At 46.1% G+C, this 5,528-nt stretch overlaps 1 long non-coding RNA gene across 1 annotated transcript; it reads left to right on the top strand.

Annotated features, from left to right (window-relative positions):
• The first annotated feature begins 1,747 nt into the window (after nt 1-1,747).
• LOC135383489 (uncharacterized) lies at nt 1,748-3,629 on the top strand. Its single transcript, XR_010419907.1, has 2 exons — nt 1,748-2,109; nt 2,173-3,629. It is a non-coding gene; the product is annotated as an uncharacterized LOC135383489 (long non-coding RNA).
• The last annotated feature ends 1,899 nt before the right edge of the window (nt 3,630-5,528 follow it).

The following is a 5,528-nucleotide window of genomic DNA, read 5'->3' as shown; positions in this document are numbered from 1 at the left end:
GTCCAGCCAATTGCAGCTCTGTTCAGGTGGGGGCTAATGGCAGGATCGGCTCGCCGTTGTTGGCCGTGCCTGTTCAGTTCAGTGGAACGGGCACGTTCACTGCCACTAATTTAACAGTATAAGGCTGCATTCGTGACAACATAACCCCCTGCTACATTCGAACTCAGCGTTACTTCTGGATATACTTAAAATTTTAGAAGTAGGTACTATAACTCGCAGTCATAAAAGCAATAGTGCAGCCGCTCCAACAATCTAATTGGCAGGCACTCGAATTTATTATATTTTCACGAGCTAAGCAGAGTCCTCCGTATACCCGGTGTCTCAGTTAAATCCCCGGGCTAAATAATTCGCGAACCGGTGCACCAATCGAATAAATTTCTTTTTTACAAGCATCTGTCCAATACCGCCTACAAGATGCGCACCGCGTGAATGAGCGGGAGGTGCTCATTATTTAATTAAAAATTCAAATGAGTTTCGTGAAAAAAGCTAACTTCTAAAGCAGGGCGCCGTCGGCATTAAAATGGGTACTACCCCTTCTGGGACCTTCAGTAGATACCTTTTAGAGAAAAATCTGCAACCGAAGCGGGTCATTTGTTGCAGTAATTAATTGGTTTCGGTTTACATATTTTTGTCGCGGCTGGTTGCGGTGAAGCGCACCGAAGCTGCGCTGTTGAAGCGTTAGAAAATTAGCTAAACCGCGTTTTGTCTTTCCTCCTGCGAACGGGTTCCAGTTCCGTCCAAATATGGAAATTCTATAGCCCAAATTATTCGAAGCTTGTCTTATTCGAATCAGCTTGTATCCATTGCAGTCAGGGGCGGTGCATTCCCTAATCACTTCTGCCCGGGTGAATGTCTGCAAGACTATAAAGGGTGATTCACCTAACGTGTAAAAAAAAAAACGTAGTAAAAAATCCACTTGTCTAAGCATTATGGGGTCAGCGCCGTAAACCTCGGACGGTATTTTGCCGTGACTTCCGACTAGTTTTATCAATTTTAAGTCGCGAGAAATTGAATTTTCTGAATTGAACTCCGAAATTTGCCACGTCAACCACACGTCTGTCTTTTACCAGAAAGAGAAACCCGTGTCAGATTTAGCACATTCCATTACAAAATACATTCCTTACTACAATGGTAAAACCGGAAAAGAAAACAAAAAGTGCTGAAAATGCTAAAATAAAGAAAAAAAGTAGCTGAAAAGAAAAGTATCTGAACGACGGTTGTCGCGTTTCCTCCCAGCTATTGCCATTGTAGTGGGGAGTGTATTTTGCAATGGAATGGAGTATATCCGACATCCGCGGAAGTCATCCCCATATCATCGTCACCATCTCTCTCTCTCTCTCTCCGACATCCGCTTTCTGTTTCTTAAAAAGAAAAAAAAAGAAACACACACGCAGGGTTTAGCCGGCAAATTTCGGAGTTCAATTCAGAAAATTCGATTTCTCGCGACTGATAAGAGTGCCCGGAAGTGATGGCAAAAGCTCCCCTGAAATAATTAAAGTTGACCGCATATTTTTTAGAGAAGCAGCCTTTTTAATACGATTTTTTTAACACGTCAGTGCGAAACAGCCTGGACACTGTCGGTTACTCTTCGTGCCTGAATCACCAGACAACAGCTGTTTTTAGTCTCCATCTTTTTCTTTCGTACCTGGCGGACGACTAGCAGTGAAAACAGTGAAATCTGAAACACGCCCAAAGTAAAACTCGTGGACGGAGAACGGTAAGGTAAGTGGACCATGAAGCACTCCTCGCCACTGCTGAATGTGTCCCCAATTCCCAGTCGGGTTCCCCGTTGCTGCACATTGCACTTCTATACTCGAGATGGGCGCGTGGCTATCGCAAGCGCGTGTTGTCGGTCGCCGTCTAGAGCGTGCAGCTGCCAACATTTCGCACTCCTGTATACAAACACTCCTATTCACGACCGGATCTCTCCGGCTTTACTGATCATCTTTATCTCTGTGGACGCGTCCTCAGCCTTTTGCGGATGGACGATCGTTGGCGTGAACCGTCTTTGCTCGCTTCATATATTTGGAGTTTCTCTTGGAATTATTCGAAGCAATTGTACGGCATAGCATACGGTGGACACTCGAAAATGTTGACCTCGCCAAAAGGGTATTTGATGACTTCTGGTATTCACTTCTGCCTTTTAACGTGTCTTGTGCCCACCTCTTACAGGTCACTGTCATTATTCTACATCGCTCGGAGAACGTGCCTGCGACAAATGTGCTACCGTATCATTCTGCAGTTGTTCCATATGCGGCTGCAAAGAACACGACCTCCCAAGAGACGGTCTAGGACCTACTGTGGCGCCCCTAATTCGACACAGAGGACCTTGACAATCCTGCGTAACGTCTCGTAAGGAATGCATGAGGCAGCCGGTACAGCAATCATCAAGGCGACTCTGAACGTCCCCCTACATTCCATTGCTGCTGCACACAACGCATGTTATTATTACAGCGGGATAGCCCGCCATCACGACGCGACGTGCTATTCAATGCCGAACACGGTCATAAAGTTTCTTTGCCTATCTTTTTACAACCCCGTCAAAGACTTCCTCACCCAGAAAGAGAGATGAAAAATGTTGATGTCTGGATTCTTTCACTTACAGTCCGTACTCTAACGACACCCCTCGCGATAACGCGTATATCCGTAACCGGAAGACTGGACAGTCGCCAAGCAGCACTCCTATGTCGTTGTGTATAGCTAACGCCTCATATAAGCTAGCCTGCACTACAGCATCTGCACTCTCTAATCGAGTCACCGAACGCCCCCCTTTGGGTTCTATTCAGCAGCCATGGCTTTCATGATCCCCATCGTGAAGAAGGACTACGACTTGTATGGGACGTCGAAGTCTTCTAGAAAACTGGCTTCACACTGTGGATGCGCCGACAGCAAATCGAGCAAAGGGAGTGTCTTTGGTTCTTCCGACTCGCGTGACAAGTTCGCGAGATGTAGTTCATCGTCTTCGGAACAGTCCAGGAGGATGTCAGACTTCTCGTCATCGACGCATTCATTTGGAAAGCTTCACGACGCTGAGATGAAGAATGGTGCTCGTGGAAACAGATAGACTAGAGGACTGAAGAACCTTGTCTGTGATATTCTGTAAACTTTACCACAGGTCGATTTTCAAAACGGCCGCAGCCCTGGTTTGCAAGCTTCTCTGGGGACCGCGTTCCGCTATATCGAAACAGTCCCCAAAATATCGTTTGTCGCCGATTTTTGTCCCGTTGGCGGCTTGACGCACTTCTCATTCTGGCAGAGATTATTTATAGCTTTGTACAGTTTATGCTGCGTCGTCATTGCTGACGGACTATATAGTTATGGACGTTACCACGAAGTGTAAATATTGTGACTGTGCAAAAGACACTAACAAGTGAATGATGATACGCAAAAATAAGGAGATGTGCACACGGCGGAGAGTGTCTGGGCTCCCGGCATTAAAAGTATGTCATTTTTCTGTACATTTCTTACGTAAAAGTAGCGCTAAAACATATTACGAACTAAAGCACGACAACTGAAATAGTTAACGCAAGATCACTGTATATTGCTTTTGTGACCACAAGTTTGTCAGTTGCCTGTCTGCCGCTGTCAGTTCATCCTGCTCTGTAAATAAAGCAATACATCTGATCCTATTAGAAGTTCGTATGCGTTCACTATACGGTCTTACGTCCTAACCGGTAGAGGCCCCCAGAATCACATAAGGAGACGATGATGTGATGGCTGATTCCGGCCCGCATGCTGGGCGCTGCCCCAGTGATGATGATGACAGTTCAGGCGATCAAAGCATGGTAGAGAGGTCAGTTGGTGACAGAAACTCCCATAAGTGACGGAGACTTTGATGCATATGACCGGGACTGGGCCGAGGCCCCAGCATCTTGCCGAGGGTAAAAGGGCGATGGTCGACCGCATCCATCTCGCGCTGCAAGAACTCGTGTTCCCGCTGGTAGACCGGGCACTCTATAAGTAGGTGGTGTAGGTCAGCGAGCACATATAGCTCCATCATTCCAGTTAAGCTGTGCTTTCAGTTGAGAATACATTAGATGAGAATGATCACATGTGTGGTTTCTCTCCTTCCACGTTGGTTGGTGGAGTGAAGAGCAGTACTTGAACACGTGGTACCGTGCAGGGAAGCCTGCAAATCTACAGAACCCCGATAGCAACCAAATAAACTATAAAGAGTAAAAGTGAACCCTATAAACCTTCTTAGTATTCGATTGGGGTGCAATATTTCATTTAATACATCCACATGCTTCCAGTGGCGCTGCCACCTGCGGAAATGCAGTCGTACGTCCCGGTAAACTTCTGATGATCTCTCTGAACAGCACGCTGAAAGATTTCTGTTGTCAAACTTCTGCTGGCAGGCACCGCTGTTTGCTATATAGTAGTGTTTGCAAACATTCACTATCTCATTCCTTTGTGGCTTACGCGCTCCAGGTCGTTGTCTGCGATAGATAACCCTTCTGGCGCCAGCGCTCTCAGCAACGTGGGCGGCTTTGTTGCTTACCGTTCTGAGCTTCTCTAGCGAAGCGTTTCTGCCCGCCGGCTTATGTAGCGTCAATGTTAGGCTAATTCCCCCTGTTTACGTTAATGTCAGCACTGCTCACGGAAACCATTTTTGTAGGGGAACAAGCATTGCTATAACGTGTCGTATATGTTACGGGATTCTACTTTTGACGCTCGCAGGTGCCTATGATCAGTTGCGGTTGCCGTTGCACACACCTGCTTTCGTCATCTGTATCTTTGCCTTTGCCGTAATAACCCGTTGTCGTATGCGGTTCCTGAACGCACAGGGAGATCCAGGCGAAAACGTAAAGGTAAACATAGTTCGATGTCATCACATTGACTCATGGTACTACGAGGGGCGTTCAATATGCCAAAGCCAGACAAAAAGGGAACAAATACAGGAAGAGCTCAGTTCCCTTACTTTTCAACCCCAACGGACTCCAAGGCACTTAGCACAGATCTTAGCATGTCCCCCGATTGCTGAAGTCCTGAAAATAATGCCTCAACAGCTTCTTTCTTGCCATAAACACAGTAAAATTGTAAGTCTGTGCAAATCATAATTTTTAGGGCGACGGGAATGCGCTATGCAAATAGGTGAGCTGTTTGCGCAGCTCCCCAGTTCCTCTCTCTCTCTCCTATTCCTGAATCGACCTCATTGGTACCGCTCCCAAATTAGGAGGTAATATTTCAAGGTTGAGGAGCACCTTAATTCTCTTGTGCACCCATACCGGTCTACAAGTACCCCCGTCTTGCCGTCTCTCTAGGGACAGACACTTTTTAAAAATGCAATGCCTTTCAATGAGGATCGTCTCTTATTCTCCTATCTCGCCTTTGCACAAAATCCCCTAATTAACGATTTAAATAATGAATTTAGGTAATTAGTTATCTTTTATACCCTCTTCGAGGGGATCCCCGCAGGGCCGTATAACTCAACTGCAAAATGACATCTATGCTGACAAGACATCTATGCTGCTCTCATAGCTTTATTATAAAAATTCTGAAAAGGATAAGAAAAAAACAACAACAAG

Source organism: Ornithodoros turicata, chromosome 2, assembly GCF_037126465.1.
Source record: "Ornithodoros turicata isolate Travis chromosome 2, ASM3712646v1, whole genome shotgun sequence".
Classification (NCBI taxonomy): Eukaryota; Metazoa; Arthropoda; class Arachnida; order Ixodida; family Argasidae; genus Ornithodoros; species Ornithodoros turicata.
This window is presented reverse-complemented; position numbering and strand designations above follow the sequence as displayed.